At 45.0% G+C, this 21,164-nt stretch overlaps 1 protein-coding gene and 1 pseudogene across 3 annotated transcripts in view; one reads left to right on the top strand and one right to left on the bottom strand.

Moving 5' to 3' along the window:
- LOC146675501 (protein NLRC3-like) overlaps positions 1–21,164 on the bottom strand; it is a 507,908-nt gene that overhangs the window by 399,100 nt on the left and 87,644 nt on the right. The gene's annotated exons all lie outside the window — the stretch shown is intronic.
- The window catches only part of LOC146675505 (NACHT, LRR and PYD domains-containing protein 12-like), a 39,852-nt pseudogene that overhangs the window by 8,955 nt on the left and 9,733 nt on the right, over positions 1–21,164 (top strand). The window contains exons 5-10 of the transcript XR_014910283.1: positions 655–756; positions 6,649–6,884; positions 7,001–8,792; positions 10,299–10,472; positions 12,216–12,392; positions 14,195–14,371. The product of XR_014910283.1 is annotated as an NACHT, LRR and PYD domains-containing protein 12-like (transcript). The remainder of the gene's footprint in view (positions 1–654; positions 757–6,648; positions 6,885–7,000; positions 8,793–10,298; positions 10,473–12,215; positions 12,393–14,194; positions 14,372–21,164) is intronic.

Genomic DNA, 21,164 nt, shown 5'->3' with positions numbered 1-21,164 from the left:
TGTCTCCAAGGACACAGAGGCTCAGCTGTAACTGTCAGTTTATCTGGTTTAAGACACATTTGGACTCAATTGGCTGTTTTTAACTATGTATTTTAATCAGAGGTGTAAATTCAGACCTCACACATCTGGATCCTAAACTATGATACAAACAGCTGCTAGCAGTGGGTAGTTTGACTTTGATACGCTGCTCTAGAAAGCAAACAAAGGTTTGTGCAGCTCCTCTTCAGAAAAGTGTTCAGAGAGCAGCTGCTGTATTAGACAAAGGCTCGTCGTGTGAGCCCAGATGTGTGTAACAGCTGGATGAAGGAGAACCATCATAGTCGCGTCTCCATCCCGCCTTTATTAATGAACTTCCTGTTGCTTGCAGATGACAGGAACACAAAGTGTTTGTGCCACTTGATGCTGCAGGATTTGTTAACGTGTCCATGATGGTAACATCTCCTCGTCTAACTGCAAACACATGAGCGCTCCTAATGGCAGCTATCACAGCCACACAGGCAGACTGTGTCTCACTGTTGCATTCAGGGACATTTGTTTTCCTGTAAAAAGCTGAACTCTAATGGGTCCAAAGGTCAACCTCCAGAGTTCAGTGGTGAACCTGTACCAACGAGGTCAGAGACCTGTGATGACTCCTTTACATGTTTGTGTCTGCAGAGGTCAGAGGTCACAGTTTGCAGGATCCAGCAGTCCGTCGGTGAGGAGTGACTGGTCCAAACATCAACCTCCAAACTTCAGTGCTGAACCTGGACCAATGAGGTCAGAGAACTATGATGACTCCTTTACATGTTTGTGTTTTCCTGGATAAATATGACCAAAGATTCATTAAAAAGATAAAAATATTAGACTGTCCTGTAGCGCTGTGTGGCAGGCAGAATTGGACCCAAACACAACAGGATGAAGTCAAAAAGGCAGCTTTTGTTAGGATGCCTGGGTCGTTGACCCAGGGTTTTTGAGTTTATTATATTATTTATACTTTCTAGTTTTTGGTTTCTTTGAGTTCTGTCTTATGGCTTATGTCTCTGTCTTCTTTAGTTGCTCTGTCTCCCCTATCACCTGCATCGCCTTGTCTAGTTCGCGTCTATGTGTATCTTAAGTTCCTATATCCCCGTGTTCAGTCAGTGTTTGTGTCTGCACTGTTCCCACGTCTCTGTTCCCTCTGTTACAGTGCGTGCGAGTCTGTGTCTTTGTTCAGTCTGTGTTATGTGTTTCCTGTTTTACTTTGAAGGTTTCTGTCTTATCTCGGTGTGTTCAGTTTACGCTTCTTTGGTCTCGTCAGTTCTGATTTGCCCCAGCTGTGTTTCCCTCCTGTTACTCATTCCCTGATTGCTCCCTCTGTGTATTTAAGCCCTGTGTTTCTCTGTGTCCGTGTCGCGATCTACCATTTTCCTAGCTGTGTGTTCTGTCATTCCTTCAGTTTAAGTTTGTTTTGAGTTTTTTCTCAGTTATGTTATATTTTTGAGTACCTAATTAAAGCCTTTTTGAGTTCACGTCTGTCTCCGGAGTCTGCACCTTGGGTCCTATTCCTGCCTGCACACAGCCACACCTAACAGAAGATCGCGACCAGAACATGGACCCTGCAGACTCTTTTTCCTCTGAGTTCTACGGCGAGATGGAGCGGATGGTGAGCCTGCTCGACCGCATCGCCCTGTCCCCGGATTTAAGGACCATGGCAGTGGGGCTGAGTGGAGGCCATCATTCGGCAATATCCCCGGCTTAGCCAGTTTGCTAAGGACACTGAGTTGGGGAACACCATAACTGCCTGGAGAGAGCAGGTCAGGGCTGGTGAGCTTGCTCTCTCCCTCACTACATCTTCCCCACCGCTGCCGCAGGACAACGCACACTCTGCCTCATCGCCACTGCAGGCTTCCTCCCCTTCCTCACGCCAGCCGGGACCTTGTTCGCCTGTCCGTTCGCCTGCCTTTTTTCTGGCGGCTGTGTGGTCGGAGGATGAGGAGGAGGTCTCCGTTTCTCCACTGGTTCCTGTTTCCTCGTCTAAAACGAAGCGACGCCACCGTCGCTCCTCTCCTCGGTAATCTGTTCAGCCACCTGTCTCCGCTGGAGGGTCCGAGGGGCCCGTTCAGCCTCACGCCTCGTCAGCTGGAGGGCCCGAGGAGCCCGTTCAGCCTCACGCCTCGTCAGCTGGAGGGCCCGAGCAGCCCGTTCAGCCTCACGCCTCGTCAGCTGGAGGGCCCGAGCAGCCCGTTCAGCCTCACGCCTCGTCAGCTGGAGGGCCCGAGCAGCCCGTTCAGCCTCACGCCTCGTCAGCTGGAGGGCCCGAGCAGCCCGTTCAGCCTCACGCCTCGTCAGCTGGAGGGCCCGAGGAGCCCTGGAGGGCCCGAGGAGCCCGTTCAGCCTCACGCCACGTCAGCTGGAGGGCCCGAGGAGCCCTGGAGGGCCCGAGGAGCCCGTTCAGCCTCACGCCACGTCAGCTGGAGGGCCCGAGGAGCCCTGGAGGGCCCGAGGAGCCCGTTCAGCCTCACGCCACGTCAGCTGGAGGGCCCGCTGGAGGAATCGCTTCAGCCGTCTCTTCCTGCTGGATGATCCGAGGGGCCAGTTCAGCCTCCTGTTTCCGCTGGAGGGTCCGAGGAACCGCTTCAGCCGTCTCTTCCCGCTGGAGGGTCCGAGGGGCCAGTTCAGCCTCCTGTTTCCGCTGGAGGGTCCGAGGAACCGCTTCAGCCGTCTCTTCCCGCTGGAGGGTCCGAGGGGCCCGTTCAGCCACCTGTCTCCGCTGGAGGGTCCGAGGGGCCCGTTCAGCCACCTGTCTCCGCTGGAGGGTCCGAGGGGCCCGTTCAGCCTCTTGCCTCGTCAGCTGGGGGTCCTGGAGGACCCAGCCAGCACGTCCCAGTTTCTGCTGATGGTTCTGGCGAGGCCGTTCAGCCACCACCGGCTCCACCGCCTGGTCCGGCCTCCGAGTCTGCAGCTCCGCCTGGTCCGGCCCCGGCCTCTGCAGCTCCGCCTGGTCCAGTCTCCGAGTGTTCAGCTTTGTCTGCTCCTGAGGTCTCCAATCTGTCTGTTCCTGCACGTCCCGACCGGCCTGCACGGCCTGCACGTCCTGTCCGGCCGATGACTGGACGTCGTTGCCGTCATGGACAGCTCTCTGTACTACGCCGCCGTCATGGACGGCCCCCTGAACTACGTCGCCACCAGTGCCTCCCGCCCGGCCGGCCTCCTGACCTGTTTTCTGGGCTCTTGGACCATCAGCCTCCGGGCCGCCCCCCTGACCTACCCGGGTTTGGACTGTTGTGCCGTCAGCCTCCGGGCCGGCCCCCTGAACTTTTTTGAGACTATTGCCTGGGCCTCTGTGCCTTTCATGAGCTCTTTTGTTTGTTTGCTTTTGGACTTTGCCCGGGCCTTGGTGCTGTTGTTTTGGACTTTGTTCCTGTTTTTTGTTCTGTTGCTTTCCGGGATCCAGTGTTTGCACTTTTTTTTTTTTTGTTTTGTTGTTTCTGGCTCCTTGTTTGGTTTGTTTTCGAGCCCTCCATCCTGTTTCCCCCGCCGCCCACCCTGGTTGGGTTGTTTTTGGTTTTGATGTTTTGGTTTGGGCTGTCTGGAAGCCAGCCCTTAAGGGAGGGGGGGGGGGGGGGGTACTGTTAGGATGCCTGGGTCGTTGACCCAGGGTTTTTGAGTTTATTATATTATTTATACTTTCTAGTTTTTTGGTTTCTTTGAGTTCTGTCTTATGGCTTATGTCTGTCTTCTTTAGTTGCTCTGTCTCCCCTGTCACCTGCATCCCCTTGTCTAGTTCACGTCTATGTGTATCTTAAGTTCCTATATCCCCGTGTTCAGTCAGTGTTTGTGTCTGCCCTGTTCCCACGTCTCTGTTCCCTTTGTAGTGCCTGCATGTGAGTCTGTGTCTTTGTTCAGTCTGTGTTATGTGTTTCCTGTTTTACTTTGAAGGTTTCTGTCTTATCTCGGTGTGTTCAGTTTACGCTTCTTTGGTCTCGTCAGTTCTGATTTGCCCCAGCTGTGTTTGTTTTGAGTTTTTTCAGTTATGTTATATTTTTGAGTACCTAATTAAAGCCTTTTTGAGTTCACGTCTGTCTCCGGAGTCTGCACCTTGGGTCCTATTCCTGCCTGCACACAGCCACACCTAACAGCTTTATTTCAGCTGTGAATATGCAAACAGCAGAAATAAGGAAACATAACTGTAGGTTTGCAGTGAATGAAGCCTCAGCTCGACGCTCCACTTTGTCCCTCTTTTCCTTCTACAAACAGCCACATCAGGAGTCTTTGATGGAGTTTAAAAATATTTAATTACAAATGTCCAAAGATACCTGAATCAACAGTTATTAAAGCTAAAATAGTTCACAGGGTTTGGACTTTGTTAGGTGACGAGAGAACATCAAAGTGTTTTTTATCTTAAACAGTATTTTTATGACTTCAGTTGCTCTCACAGCCCTGTTTGTTATTTTACCAGAGCTCTTATGTTTCACTCAGTGCTCCCACCAAACACCTTGGAGGACACAGTGTGATTTAGATTTCATTGCTGTAAACACCAGTCACACAAGCTAACCCATGGAGGCAGCAGCAGGCTTTGTGTTTGGTAAAGTCTGTTGGTTTAAACTAAGAGTTTAGTTTGTTAGCACAAAGAGCTGTCAGCTAAAGCCCCGAATGCACTTTGAATACAGACGAACTGAGAAAAACACTTTAAATACAGCAAACACTCAAACTGAAAACAAGTTTTTCTGCTGGTCATCCACAGCAGTACATTTAGTATTCATGCTAGCAGCAGGCTATGGCTGTCCACTGAGCACCAACACAGGTAGGAGTGAGCAGTGATGAAGCAGGACTGTGGGCAAGTTTGAGCTACAATCCTATTGGCTTCTCAGTTTCTCCAAAGAAAAGGGGAAAAATTCTTGGTGTTGTGAAGATGTGAGTTGGTCTTGTTGTCGTGGGGCTGGAAGGATGCTGGCAGTGAGAGGCTTTTCATACAGTGTTCAGTAGCAGAATGAGAAGAAAGCCACTGCACATGAAACAAGGTGCTCGTAGAGTTTGTTTACTGTGTTTGTGCCACAATGTCAGATCAGTTGTAGATTCACATGCAGACTTGTCCAGTGAAACCAGTGCAAGTACTGCAGTACAGAGCAAAGACTAAGCAAGCCAGGAGAGCTCTCCAACTTTCTGAAAGTATCAGGATATTTGAGTGATAAGAAAAAGTGGATCATGCAACAATGTCCCTCAGCACACAAAACAGTCAAAGCAGAATAAATATGTTTTAGAAAGGCCGATCAAACACTTACAGGGACCTGAAGAGAGAGAAACCAACAAAATGTCATGGCTAACAAAGGAACTCAAGCACAGACTGAGTTCTGACAAACAAATCAGAATCAGACTCAGAAAGGGTTTTCTTGCCAAATGTTGGGCAGGTTTACAACATTAGGAAATTGCTGCGGTGCTTCAGTGCAAACATACTGTCATAAATTACGCTTAAATAGACATGAAAATAAAAATAAGAATAAGAATTAAAAGTGCTAAGTAGATAGGTATATACATGAGTGCAGGTGGTGATCAGTGCCAAACATGGAATGATGCATTGAACACAGCGTAGGGTCATGTGTTAGGGGTGGGAACAGTCATACGGTTATTGTTCATGTGTCCGACAGCAGAGGGGAAGAAACTGTTCTTATGGCGAGAGGTTCTGGTGCGAATGGACCGGAGCCTCCTGCCTGAGGGGAGCAGGTCAAACAGACTGTGTCCAGGGTGAGAAGGGTCAGCTGAGATCCGAGCTGCACGCCCCAGTGTCCTGGAGGTGACAGTTTATTTACCAAAGGGGTGAACCACAGTGCTCTATATATGTACAGTGAGTTGGGGAGGGGGTCCAGGGCTCCAGGGAAAAGAGGGAAGGGAGTCCACACTCACTCCTCTTCAGTCACTCTTGTCCTGCTCTCCACTCACACAGCCACACACGGGAGTCACAGGTAAGCGTCTGTAACCAGGTCCGGGGAAATATATACTCAAGTATACACAAAGTTAACCCAACTGGTGAATTTAGAGAGAAATTTCTTAGCAAGGAGCTGAGATTATGAACACAGGAGGGTCAATGTCCCAGCGACAAACTGCTCCATGCCGCAGCGTTAAATGGTTACCGGTAAGCCCAGGTGAATCAGCAACAGGTGGTGTAATCATCATAACTGTGTGGACCAAGAGCGAGAGGCCATTACAAGCTCCACCCAGGCAGGCAAAACGCTAGCAGGAGAGAGCAAAACATAAAACCTGAAAAGCCATCATGAGCCAGCCAGAGAGACACAGAGTTTTATACTAGAAGAGAAACCTGCTCATCTTCATCATGTTTGTTTAAATAGAGAAAATCAGAAGTCTCTGTGTGTCAGACCACGGCTCTACACGGACACTTCTAAGCTGCTTCAGAGTGAACTGACACAGATAAGCTGCACACAGCAGCTGTAAAACAGTGAAAGTCATAACTGTCTCTCTGATGGAAAGCTTTTCTTGTGAAGTCAGGAAGTCTGCAGGAAGTGTTGAGTTTGTATTCATCACTCAGTGTTTAATGAGACAGGCAGACAGGAAGAGCAGCTCATTAGTGTTGATGACATCAAAGGAACTGTGAGGAACTGCAGTTTGGTCAAATCTGGATGTTTTTCACTGACAGTAAATGTTTTTAGTGATAAAGAAATGTGTTCACAGAGGGAGGAAGAGGAAGAGGAGTGGTGTTTGTGAGGAGGAGCAGCTGTCCTGCTGTGCTTTGTGTCAGGACGTCCTGAAGGATCCAGTCTCTACCAGCTGTGGACACTGGTTCTGCAGACAGTGCATCTCCTCATACTGGGACCAGTCTGCTTCATCAGGAGACTCCTCCTGTCCCCAGTGTGGAGAAAGATCCAGAAGCAGAGCTGGACTGCAGACAGCCAGTCAGAGCAGCTGTGTACAAAGTAAGACTGAACATCTGTCTGCTGATGGACTCATTTCTGAAAACTGGACTTCTTGTGTTGTTCAGACATTGAAGAGTTTTATTTCTCTTTAGTCTCATTGTTTTTCTTTCTTTCAGCAGATGTTGGTCTGCAGGAGGTTTTAGATGAACATAAGATCAGTCTGAGGAGGAGATGTGAACGTGTGACTGAAGGAAGTGATGAAACAGGAAGTAGAACCCTCCTCAACAGGATCTACACTGAGCTCTACATCACAGAGGGACAGAGTGAAGAGGTTCATACCCAACATGAGGTGAGGCAGCTGGAGACAGCTTCCAAGATGGACGCCCTCCATGACGCTCCAATCAGGTGCCAGGACATCTTTAAAGCCTTACCTGACCAACAGAGACCCATCAGAGTGGTTCTGACCAACGGCGTGGCTGGTGTTGGAAAAACCTTCTCAGTGCAGAAGTTCACTCTGGACTGGGCAGAGGGCTTGGAGAACCAACATGTCAGTGTGGTGGTTCTGCTTTCATTCAGGGAGCTGAACCTGATCAGAGATGAGCAGTACAGTCTTCTGGAGCTGCTCCATGTTTTCCATCCAACATTACAGAAGGTCACAGCAGAGAAGCTGGCTGTCTCTCAGCTTTTGTTCATCTTTGACGGCCTGGATGAAAGCAGACTTTCATTGGATTTCACCAACAGGAAGCTGCTGTCTGATGTCACACAGAAGTCATCAGTCAGCCAGCTGCTGACAAACCTCATCCAGGGGAATCTGCTTCCCTCGGCTCTCGTCTGGATAACTTCCCGACCTGCAGCAGCCAATCAGATCCCTCCTACATGTGTTGACTGGCTAACAGAAGTACGAGGCTTCACTGACGCCCAGAAGGAGGAGTACTTCAGGAGGAGATTCAGTGATGAAGAGCTGTCCAGCAGAATCATCTCCCACATGAAGACATCCAGGAGCCTCCACATCATGTGTAGAATCCCAGTCTTCTGCTGGATCACTGCTACAGTTCTGGAGCACATGTTGACTACAGAGCAGAGAGGAGAGCTGCCCAAGACCCTGACTGACATGTACTCACACTTCCTGCTGGTTCAGACAAAGAGGAAGAAGAACAAGTACCATGAGGGACGTGAGACGAGTCCACAGGAGCTGACGAAGGCTGACAGGGAAGTTCTTCTGAAGCTGGGGAGGCTGGCGTTTGAACATCTGGAGAAAGGAAGCATCATGTTCTACCAAGAAGACCTGGAGCAGTGTGGTCTGGATGTGACAGAGGCCTCGGTGTACTCAGGAGTTTGTACAGAGATCTTCAAAAGAGAGTGTGTGATCTTCCAGAAACCAGTCTACTGCTTTGTTCATCTGAGCATTCAGGAGTTTCTGGCTGCAGTCTACATGTTCCACTGTCACACCAACAGGAAGACAGAGGTGCTGAAGAACTTCTTGGGACAAAAATACAACGAGTCCTCTCTGGATGATTTCCTTAAATGAGCCATGGAGAAATCCCTCCAGAGTAAAAATGGCCACCTGGACCTGTTTGTTCACTTCCTTCATGACCTCTGTCTGTAGTCCAACCAGAGACTCTTAGTAGGTCTGCTGGGTCAGACAGAGATCAGTCCAGGAACCATCCAGAGAGTCATCAACAACCTGAAGGAGATGAACAGTGATAAAATCTCTCCTGACAGAAGCATCAACATCTTCCACTGTCTGATGGAGATGAACCACCTCTCATTATTTCAGGAGATCCAAGAGTTCCTGAAGTCAGAGAACAGATCAGAGAAGGAACTCTCTGACATCCAGTGCTCAGCTCTGGCCTTCATGCTGCAGATGTCAGAGGAGGTTCTGGATGAGTTGGACCTGCTGAAGTACAACACATCAGACTGGGGACGACAGAGACTGATTCCAGCTGTGAGGAACTGCAGAAAGGCTGGGTGAGTCCAGATGTGATCATTAACATCATTGATCAGTGTAGGTTAGTAGTTTAATGTTGAAAATAAAATCAGATTGTAAGCACAAAGTGTTTGTGTCCGTACGCTGCAACCTTCCACACCATTCCTTTATTGTACAGACTCAGCAGCAGCTCCATGGATCCCAAATCCAAGAGTGGAGAACAGATTTGAAGTGTGTCACATGCAGTCACAGCTGTTTCCACCATGTTTCCACTGATATTAATCCTGTTCAATGACACGTTTCATTTCAGTGAATATGTTCTTTAGGACGTCCACTGACATGTTTAAGTGTCCTGCTGGAAATCACTCAAATCATCCATGAAATCCATGAAAAATCCTTTTAGTGTTTCTAACTTCACCCTCTGTCCTCTCTCTCTCTCCATCCTCCTCACTGCTTCTTTCACTGATAATCACACAAACATCGTATTCAGCTACAAAATAACACAATAACATCATCTGATGATCATTATTATAAGAGCAGGATCCATATTTGATATCAGAGTAACACACTGCTTGGTTATGTGCAGTCATCATCAGTGACTGTGGGTCAAACAGAAGCTCTCTGATTGGTTGCTGACCTTGGTCACCTGTCCACTCTCACCTGTTTGTGTTTGCTCTCTCTTTGCTGTCTCCATCCTCTCTCTCCTTTCTCTCCCTCTCTGTCTTTGTACGTCACTCAGGTCCAATGGAAACAGTGACATTTACAAACCAATCAAAGACAAACGGATCCATGTCAGGTTATAACAATATTCAAAGTGAATACAGGCTGCTGATGGACATAGACGGGGAATATCATTTTGACTTGCTGTCACCTGGATCTGGACTCATAAACACTGAAGCCCTGAACAGGAATATAAATCATTTTCTGCCAACTAGCGACACACCAGCAGATAATGGCTCAGAAAGCTAAAATGAGCCAATCATTTCTGTGTTTAGTTCCCCTGAAATCAGATCTGATATCAGCAGCTCTGAGTTCATTCATCATTATTGTCCAGTGATGAGATTTCTGCTCCATTTGGTAACAGTCAGCAGGTTTTTCCTGCGTGTGGACGTGAACAGTCGTACCTGACAGCAGGTAGCAAACAGAGATCCTCTTTCCAGCTGGAACTCTTCACTGAGCTGAACTCATTCAAAATGTTCTGGAGTCAAAACATGAAATAGTCCAAATGTGTGTCTTCACTCTGACTCTGGATCAGATCTCAGTGACAGACTGTGGACAATATGGAAGCCTAAATGTGACACCATCTTCCTCCTTCATCTGCAGATTAAAGCCAAACAAAGATTCTCATTAAAAGTCTGCAGGTCTGAGAGAGACTCAATCGTTGTGTCATGTCAAACACAGTAAGAGGAGCTGAAGCACAGATGTGAAGAGCAGATTCATCAGATTATGACCTCACTCTGTTTTGTCTTCATATACATTCAGTCTGTGTTTATAATGCAGATTTTCTGCTTTTATAATAACACATTTTATATTTTCTATCATCACAGACTGACTCAGTGTGGACTCTCAGAGTCTCACTGTGAAGTTGTGGCCTCAGCTCTGAAGTCCAACCCCTCCCATCTGACAGAGCTGGACATGAGTTGGAACAAGCTACAGGATTCAGATGTGAAGCTTCTGTGTGCTGGACTGGAGAGTCCAAACTGTCGACTGGAGACTCTGAGGTGAGTTCACTGACTGCGGCTGTTGTAGTTTTTCAATATTTCATGTCTTTGATTGATGTTTGAAACTTTCTTTAGTTCCTAAATGTTCAGGATGTGTCTGAAGACAAATGTGAAGAAGTTTGAGTGCTTTCAGAAATGTTGTCTTTCCAAACGCTGAACAACAGTTTTTCCTTTTGGCTCCAAACAGAAGTGACAGACTTGAGCAGGGTTCATTTAAAGGCTGACAGAAGTGGAGTGGTGACGGGGAGATGTTTGACAGGACAGTGTTTCAGCCTCCACAGGTTCATGTTGTGCTCCATCAGTCAGTGAAGATGAAGTCAGTGCTGATGAGGCTGTAGAGTGTGTGAGGGATGTGAATGAGGATGATGAAGATCTGATGATAGCAGATAAAAACAGGCTGCAGAGACTTTGAGCCATACAGGGCACACAGTGTGTGTACAGAACAGCTGAAATCATTATGGAGGCCTCACTGGGATATGGAAGCATCACAGTACAGCTTCAGTGAAGCATTAAAGTCTCTGATATGAGATGAGAAATGAAGCAGCCAGAGCTTTTTCATGAGTGGAAATCCACTGTGACTGTGAGCTGCTGCTACAGCCTCCAGATTAGCCAGCAGCTCATCCTGCTCAACATTTTCTCACCAACTTTAATGGAAGTGTGATGTTTTCAGCTGGAGTGATGGTCAGGGTGGCCTCCCTCTCCTCTTCTTCTCCTCTTCCTCTTTCATTTGTAAAGCCACCTCTGCTGCTTTCATTCATTTGGAAGTCCTGTAGCTGAGTTTGGGAGAGACTAACAACCTCGGCAGCAGAGGGGAGAAAGGCTGTAACACCACCACTTTACTCTGTTCTACCTGTCACATCATTTTATCAGGAAACAAATATGCTCATGTTTTTACTATGTTTGTCTTGAAGATGTAAGAAGATCACATGGTGCTTTTTATTATTGTGTTGGTTTGTTTCCTGTCTCTTGGATGGAGCCCAGCTGTGCGTGGCCCCTGGGCCTGTGGTCAGAGTGTGTGCTGGATAATCCGGCCCAGGATGAGGCCAAACTGACATGGGATGAAATGTCTGTCACATAATTGAGCTTAGTGTAGTTTCATTTCTGCACAATTTAAAAACAACCAAAACTTTGTTCTGTCTTTTCTATGTTATACTGTAGACTTTCTTTGATACTGTGTCCAAAAGGAGCAGCTTTTACTTTGAAGGGGAGGCATCTCTGTTTCCTCTTCAGGTTGCATGATGGAAGCAAATGAGTGTGTGATGTTCTTTCAGTGTTGCACTTTGCAGACGGTCCCTGAGCACTGGTCTCACAGCCAGCTGCACATAGAGACCAGTGTTGTTAGTCCAGGTCAGAAGATGACTTGTTGGAATGAAAATGAGCTTGTAGTTTGTCTGCTTTAATAATGTGACTGGAAAAAGGTGTTGGACTTCAAATATGTCCATTTCTTTCACACTTCACCTTTAAAAGTGAAGCCTTGTGGTTCCTGGAAGGAAAAACACGACTTTTTCAAGTCTTTGTCCTGTTTTTATGAGAAATGTACGACTTTAATGTGAAACATTCAGAGTTTTTTCTCTTGTTGTGTTTGTTTGAAGCTGCTTCCTGTTGGCTTCAGCTGTTTGGAGTTTCCATTTTCTAAACTTCTACATTCTGAACCTTCTTCAGCTCTGAATAGATGATGAAACACTGAATGATTTCAAGCTCACACTTTGTCTAATAAACTTACATCTTTCATTCTTTATACAGACTGAGGGACTGTGGTTTGTCAGAGATCAGCTGTGATTATCTGGCAGCAGCACTGAAGTCCAACCCCTCCCATCTGAGACAGCTGGACCTGAGCTACAACAACAAGCTGCAGGATTCAGGAGTGAAGCATCTGTGTGGTTTCCTGGAGAGTCCAGGATGTGGACTTGAAACTCTGGGGTCAGTCAGCATGTTTTAGTTGTGCTGAGATGAATATGATGAATGATGATGAATATGTATAAAAACAAAGCTGACACTGTGAGACTTGATCAGAGGTGTGATCATCACAGCAGAGGCCTTTGTGTCAAAGTCACTGAGGATCAAATTGAAACACATGAAGCAGATTTTCCAGTTCTGGCTTTTTATAGCAGATAACCTTCAAAATATTCTGCAGTCCATCAAAAACTGAAGCAAACCATGAATCAACATGTGAACATGAGCTGATGCTGCTGACGGGAAGCAAAGTTACAGAGGTTTGATTAAAGACACAGCTGAGAGTTTGTAATCTGTCATCATTTTAAAAGGTTTAAATTTCTTCAGTATTGAACAGCAGAAATGAGGCTTTGTTTTCGGAGGCCGACAGCAGTGAACACAACAGCAGACTGGTGCGTAATAAGCAGTGAATAATGCAGGAAACAGATTTTTGAAGGTAAACTGTTCTTGAAGTACACTGAGAGAGAGAGAGCTGTGCAGGAAGTAAACGTCAAAGTCAGAGAGAATTCATGACGATGTTCATCAAACGTAAAGCGTAGTTTGGATCTTCTTCTGCTGCTGGTTCACTCAGTTTTGGTTGGAGACAGATGAAACCTGCAGCTTCAGGATCTGTGAGCTGTCCACTTTCAGCCCCGACGGCGTGTCCGTGTACGTGCCGTCGAGTGAACGATCCACGCTCTGTGTTTCCATCTTTGTGTGTTTAGCTGCTCTCATTTACTGTTTTATCTGTTTGCTTGTTGTTGAAATACTTTTGGGAGCTTTAACCTGAGATTCTGGCAAAATACATTTATATTAAAAATCGATTCAGGATTGAATGAATCAACATCGCTTTATTCAAATTAAAACCATTTAAATAGGAAAATCCATGTTTTTACACCCGCCTCTAATGCTGGGTAATGTCAGCTGGTCCATGTGCAGATGGCTGTGAGGCTCAGGGAGCGTCTACAAAGTGCAACACTGAAAGAACATCATCCATAAATATTGAGTAATAACTGGACTCTCATACAGCGAGACTCAAATGCCTTTAAACATCAGCTTATCCTGCTGATCCAAGTCCAACACTGAGTTTGTAAAAACATGTTTGTCAATCATTTTGTTTGGTTTCTGAGGAAAATGATTCAATAACTTGCTGCTAATACACAACATTTCATCATATTTCCTCATAACCCTCTTTTGTCTGACCATTTGAATCCCATTTAAATTTGCAATAAAGGATCCACAGAGTTTGGTGACAATAATGACAGTAGATGTTTGTGTGAAAGTGCTGGAAGCAAATGAGTGTGTGATGTTCTTTCAGTGTTGCACTTTGTAGATGCTCCCTGAGCACTGGTCTCACAGCCAGCTGCACATAGAGACCAGTGTTGTTAGTCCAGGTCAGAAGATGACTTGTTGGAATGAAAATGAGCTTGTAGTTTGTCTGCTTTAATAATGTGACTGGAAAAAGGTGTTGGACGTCAAATATGTCCATTTCTTTCACACTTCACCTTTAAAAGTGAAGCCTTGTGGTTCCTGGAAGGAAAAACATGACTTTTTCAAGTCTTTGTCCTCTTTTTATGAGAAATGTACGACTTTAATGTGAAACGTTCAGAGTTTTTTCTCTTGTTGTGTTTGTTTGAAGCTGCTTCCAGTTGACTTCAGCTGTTTGGAGTTTCCATTTTCTAAACTTCTACATTCTGAACCTTCTTCAGCTCTGAACAGATGATGAAACACTGAATGATTTCAAGCTCACACTTTGTCTAATAAACTTACATCTTTCATTCTTTATACAGACTGAGGGACTGTGGTTTGTCAAAGATCAGCTGTGATTATCTGGCAGCAGCACTGAAGTCCAACCCCTCCCATCTGAGACAGCTGGACCTGAGCTACAACAACAAGCTGCAGGATTCAGGAGTGAAGCATCTGTGTGGTTTCCTGGAGAGTCCAGGATGTGGACTTGAAACTCTGAGGTCAGTCAGCATGTTTTAGTTGTGCTGAGATGAATATGATGTGAAAGTTGTGCTGACACTAAACTGCAGACATCAGGCTGATATTATACTGATCCACACTGAGGATCTTCATGGTAAAGTCTGTTTTCTTCTTCTCTGGTTTAGTCCATTGACTGCAGCAGAACAATGTTCACATTTCAAACCTTCAAAGAAGAAGAAAAATCCTCCACTGGATAATTCACTGTGAAACTCTCCAACTCTTCATTCCACCTTAAAGTCTGTCTGACACTGAAATCCAAAGCAAAATGTGCGTTTGCTTTACAGACAGCAGTCCAACACAAACATACACACATCATCCAAAACACAGTCCAACATCCAAATCTCCTCCACTGCCAGCATGAATGATGGGAAAGAGAAGGAGGAACACTCTGACATTCAGGGTTAGAATGAGTTTCATGAACCAGACTGTGGAGATCAAATCTGCATTAGAAAGCTTACATGAATGAATGAGTGGACAGAAGTGGACAGAGATCATCTGAAGCAGTTCAAAGGCTTTAAATCAGCACATTTCTCTTTATTCTTTATCAACTCTGTTAGTTTCTCTCAGTTTTCTGTGGAATGAAGCTAACAGCAGGCTAATAAGATGCTGACCAATAGGTTTCTATTAAAGGTTGTAATTTGTATATGAAAAAGTGCTTTGGCTCAGCAGGGATCAGCTTACAGGTAGAATACAGCTGCTGGTTGGTATTAGCATGTCATAGCTATCTACCAAACTGCTAACTGGGGGATTTCAGGCCATCTATGGATCATTTTTGCTAACTGTTTATTCAGCTTAGGCTCACAGGGCTGGAGCCTGTGCCCTAGCTGTCATAGGGCAAGAAGCGTGGTCCACCTGCACAGGTGAGCAGTCCATCACAGGGCCAACAGAGAGAGACAGAGAAGCACTCTCTCACATCCACACCTACAGCCAATTTAGAAGCACCAATGAACCTAAGCAGCATTTCATTGGACTGTGGGAGAACATCCAACCTCCACAGAAAGGCCAACAAGCTTCAACCTACAACCTTCTTGCTTTAAGGCACTAGTGCAAACCACTTTTCCCCATTTCAGCCCAAATCCTGCATCTTCCTGTTTCTGACTCCAGGGTTCCGTTCTTCGTACCTCGCTAAGTAAGTTAGCTGGATTTGATTGTTGACGATTTCGCGTGATCTTGGATCGTTCGGTTCTCCAAAGCTCATCCGGGACTTGCTGTCATAGCAACAGATCTGTAAGCGTAAACATGCTTGGGAGCAGGCTTACTTTATGTAAACAGGACTATATCGCCGCCACTCAGGTATGTCCACTTCATTTATACGAAAGCAACAGCGATATTTTTCCAGTTTTTCCATAAATAAATATTATCAATGTAACTAAAGTTAATGCAGTATTTGATTCTTTAGGTCATTTCCTAAAAAAAGGGAAATGTACTATTAATCATTCTATTTCATGTATTTGATTATTTCAGATGTAATTCATATTTTAGAGTAGTAGCCTAATTGTAAATTACTTCATGTAATCAAGATGAGAGACCACGGCTATAAAAGTGAAGGTGGATTTGTGAAGTCTGTCGCAGCTATGTCCTGTCCGTATACGCGAGCAACCCATTGCGGAAGGTGCAAGATTGATAAGGAGAGTTTTCAGAATTCAGCGTATATTGCGGTATAGACAGGATCCTTTAGCTCAGCGCGACAGTGTGCTCATAGAGAGATATCGATTTTCCCGTGAGGGTATTATTTACTTAACCAACTTGTTGACGAGGGTGCAGGACCACCACCTGTCTTTTTTTGCTCTGCCCTTTTCTTGGTTGCTGTTATGAACAAACAAACAGATTATTTCAGGGTCTCTTTCCAAGAGACGAAAAGCAATATAAGTGATAAATATTACCATTCTGTAGAATATTCTCATATTTCACTTTTACTTGTTCCCATGTTCTAGTGGGTCCTGTTGTGGCTCTAATGTGAAAGAGGATATAATGTAATATACTATAATATAATATAGTGTTATATAATAAATTTACCCTACCGCCTACTGGTGTTGGCCAGAGGGGCCGATGGCGCGATATGGCAGCCTCGCTTCTGTCAGTCTGCCCCAGGGCAGCTGTGGCTACAGCTGTAGCTGCTTCCACCAGTGTGTGAGAGTGAATGAATAGTAGTATTGTATTTTTTTTTTTGCCTGTCCCGTTTGGCTCTTTTGCCATCAGAATTATTGTCTAAAAGAAAGATGCCCAACGGATTTACTTTACCAAATTGACCATCCCAGCCTTGCCATAATGGTCCATTTGATTCACCTTTTATTGTTTATTTTATTTTCACTTGCTGAATACGGGACAGACTTGACTGGGGGAAAGAAGGGGAGAAAGAAAGAGGGAAAGAGAAACAGCTGAGAAGAGGGACGGGAAATAGTGGCATTGTAAAGCGCTTTGGGTGCCTTGAAAAGCGCTATATAAATCCAATCCATTATTATTATTATTATTATTAAATTACTTACGAGTTTAATTTGTCAACAACTTTCTGCCAGCCCTCTCTCCTTGCTTTTGCAGCCTTTGCAGTGTTCCCTTGCGTTTTAATTAAACTCTGAAACTCCTGAAATCCCTCAATCAAGAGTTCTTGCTCTGCTGCCGAAAAATACTGAGCGCGCTCCTTCGACATTTTCGCCGACCAATTAGACCAGCATCATCATCACTGAGTGCCATAGGACACTTAACCTTTGTTTCCATATGCTGGGAACTTCCTGTTGTTCCAAGGAGGACTGGAAAATGTGTGAAAATCTCCCAGTCAGTTCCTCACAGCACACTTCAATCATTTCCCTCCCACAGCATCAGGACCAGGGCTTTTTCTCTCTTTGGTCCCACTAAGAGATTTCCACACAAACACCTCATCAGTGGGACTCTCAGAGCTACCAGCCCTTTGCTACAATCACAAAGCTCTTCATTGAAATCAATGATATCAAAGCTGGAATCAAATGAGTCCAAGTCTTCTGCTGATTCAGCATCACATTCATCTTTGCTCCTTGTTCTGCATCCCCACCATGGACTTCATTCCTTTCCAAGCCAGCCTTGAGTGTCCTTTATTCAGCTCATCCTCTGCTTTACTTTTACACCTGATTTTAGCTGCTTTATCTCTCTTTCAACAAGTTTCTGTGCCTCAATCTTTTTCTTCTCTCCCTCATAACAAGACAGCTTCTTCTGCCTGAGAACATGTTGGAGTGATTTACTAATCCAGGGCTGCTTATTGGGGAAAATACTTCCTGTTTGCAAAGTAATCCCCATTTTTCCCAGAAAGAAATCTCAGTAGAAATCGATGATCTAAGTGAGAACATGAGCCTTTAAAACATCCCAGTGGGTGCAGTCAAAGCAGTCCCTCAGTCCCAGTATAGAGTCTTTGCTCCAGACTGGAACAACTGTGTGCCCAGTTTGAGCTCTCTTCAGTCCTGTGACCTGACAGACCCAGAGGGGCCATCACATCATATTTAGAAGCTCCCCTAATGGAGCCACAACACATGTCCAATACTTAGTCTGTCTTGTTGGACCAACTGGAAGAAATGATTCAAGGACTTAGTCACAGAACAGAGATTCAAATCTCCAAAATCCAACTGGCTGCATCAGGACATATAGTCTGAAACTCTGCACAGTTTCCTGTTTGAAGCTGCTTCTGTAACCAGTATGTAACAAAATATATAAACAATGGGCAAATCAGAAGATTTCAGGAACGACAGGAGCCCCTAGGGTGGGTAACCACAATGGAACCACAACTGCAAATGATGAAGCAACGGTTCAACTATATTTGAAATTTGTGCACTGTATTGCATTTACAATAACAACCAAAATTGTGTGTGCGCGCACAGATACCCAAAATAAAAAGAAAAGAATGTTAGACCCGGGTCTTTTAAAGTGTCAATAGGATCCAGATCAGGCCTGTTTGGTGATCTGGTGAGTTATTGGTGTGAGTTCAGTCCACGATCGATGTATGGTTTGCACTGTTTTGTCCTACCACAGTTCAGGCAACCAGACTTCCAGATTCAATTCCAAATGGGCTGTGGCTCGCCATCCATTGCAATGGAAAATTATTCCTCTTCTGCGGATTTCCACAAAGTCTGTAATCCAATGTTCTCCGAGGAATCTCGGCTCCTTTCTCCAACTCAAAAAAACCTGACCTAAGAGTGAGGTCAGAATTACTTCAAATGAACATGGTTCACACTTAACTAACACTTCTGTTTAAAGTATAAATCATGAACAAAATGCGTTTCAATTTCTAATGTTGTACAACTAATCAAATTCTAAACGTTTTCATTACATGGCAATGTAGCTATCACCAATCATTAAAGCAATTCACACTGCTCATTAAAAGCAGCAACCTTAATATACTCTGCTCAATGTCAAGTAACAACAGTGATGAATAAAAGTAACACAATAAAACATTTCAATACATCAGATAGACATACTGTTTTTTCCTTAACCTAACAACAGCTAATAAGTTCTCAACTAACGCTTAACAACGGGAGTGAGCGTTTAGCACACTCGCTAGCTACTAGCACACTCGCTAGCTACTTGCATAGTACCGTCACCATTAGCGTTTGTTTTTTTTTTTGAAACAAACAACATTAACATTTCAGGATGCCGATCAGTGGCTTTAACAGTTTCGTTACTCACCAGTGCAAAGCACTTCGTATTCATAAAACTAGCTTCGGCTATCCAAATCTGGCGGCTAATCAGGCAGACACCAAAAGCTTCGCTGTTTCAACAGCTACCACGTTTTCCCCACAGGTACAGCTATGGCGCGTGTGTCTAAGCAGCCTTAGCCAGAGCGTTCTCACTCCCGAGGCGTAACATGGCGACGTTTTGTCACGTCCCGCGGCGTTCCTGAGGAACGCGAAAGGAGACCTTCGGCGTTCTTATGGTACGCGGCGGGTTATGGCTGGAATCCAGTGCAATGACGCTCCCGCGGGAGTAGACGTTCCAGCCCTGTATTCCAGCCCTAAACCTAACCTTATCCCTAGCCCTGACCATAACCTTATTCCTGACCTTAACCAGGACTTTAATGATGTTAAATAGCGTGTTTCTAAGCGATTTGAAGAAAAAGAGCGAACATGTGTAGGTTCAGTCCAGACGGTTCTCATATTTCCTCTTTTTCCGAGGTCGTCATTTAGGAACGTGGTGGGTAGCCGAAAACGTAATATGGTGACGATTTGTCACCTAGCGTAAAATGTTACGCTTTGGGAGTGAGAACGGGTTGCCTTAGCAGCGCAACCAAACATGAAAACACAAGGCGGGACAAACAATCCCATTGGTTGGACTGCATTTGCATCCAGGTCAAAAAAATAACCTTTGAGAAACAAAAATAAATAAATAACACAAATAAAGCAATTCCATACAAAATAATTTGGATTTTTTCTTTAGAGTCTCTCTCCAATCATGAGTGTTTTTAACTGAACAGAATAAAAACCTTTAATAATAATTACAATAAACAGTCTCTAATTCCATCTGTTTGCCACTGGGCTACACTTCCTGTTGGCTTCAGCTGTTTGGAGTTTCCATTTTCTAAACTTCTACATTCTGAACCTTCTTCAGCTCTGAACAGATGATGAAACACTGAACGATTTCAAGTGTTGAAATCTCCCAATTCTTTGAATCTTTGGGCTGAAGGAGGGACAATACTCGGTGTATCAATGCTCAATCAACAATCATTTATTTCCATACAATTCAACAGTCAGAGCATTACAACGTCCGGACGGGAGAGATGCTACCAGAGGGTCAGGCACATGTCTCAAAATGGTGACGGGTTGCTCAGCTTTTTATAGTCTCTAGTGGCCCCCAGCTAGTCGTAAAAGCCAAAACATCACATTTTTTTCTCTGTTACAGCGCCTAAGTTATGACCTCGGCAGTTGTTTCTCTGCTTTCTGTAAGATGGGGGTGTGGAACGTAGTCTATCTATCTCCCCTGTCTTTAGACACAGAGTCTCCTGCTTACAACCTTCTCTTCATGATTCAACAATTAAGCATGTCAAGAAAACAGTGTAACACATTCCCAGCAGATTAAGGATACAGAGTGATGCACATTTATCTAATGAACTAATATGTGAATATGTTCTTTTAACTCAAAAGTATAACGAGAACTAAACTACATACAGCTCACACACTCTATATTAAAGGGTATAATATGATCTACAGCAGTATTCTAATTCAACTACTTTGATTACATATATAAGGTAACATATAATAACAGAATAATATCACAATTCCCCCTTTGATCTCTTTTCTTCAAAGAGATCACTTACAACATACACTCCAGCATTGCAAGGTCCAGGTCTTCTTGATCCTGAGGCCCTCTGTCCCCCTTTAACGGGTGGACCATATGTGGGATGACCTCTGTGTTCACGCAGTTCAGATGCAAGCAAAGTTAGATTTACAACCATAACAGCAGTTACAGATGACTCTCCCATCACTCCCCAATTCTCCCACAGCTTTATTTTGGTGCTCCAGTTTTCCACTCCCATTTTAATGCCCCCTTATACCTTTCAAATGTACTTAGACTAGAACCTCTGTCTAAGGAGCTTTTAACCTTTATTTTTATTGCTGCAGCTACCAGTGTCTTCCAGTTGGGTGATTCTCAGCTTCTTTCTTCGACCTCCGGGGTTAGACCACCCTTTAGTCATTGCACAGTTCTGGGGATTATTCTGCCCTGAGTTCAAACAAAGATCTGTGTGTTTTGGGTTCACCGGCGTGTCCCCCTTTTTGCCAAGAGCCTCTCGAACCTCGTTGGTCTGGTGTTCCTGGTTTT

Source organism: Rhamphochromis longiceps, linkage group LG3, assembly GCF_057381845.1.
Source record: "Rhamphochromis longiceps isolate RC_006_pf linkage group LG3, R_longiceps_female_GT1.1, whole genome shotgun sequence".
Taxonomy (NCBI): Eukaryota; Metazoa; Chordata; class Actinopteri; order Cichliformes; family Cichlidae; genus Rhamphochromis; species Rhamphochromis longiceps.
This window is presented reverse-complemented; position numbering and strand designations above follow the sequence as displayed.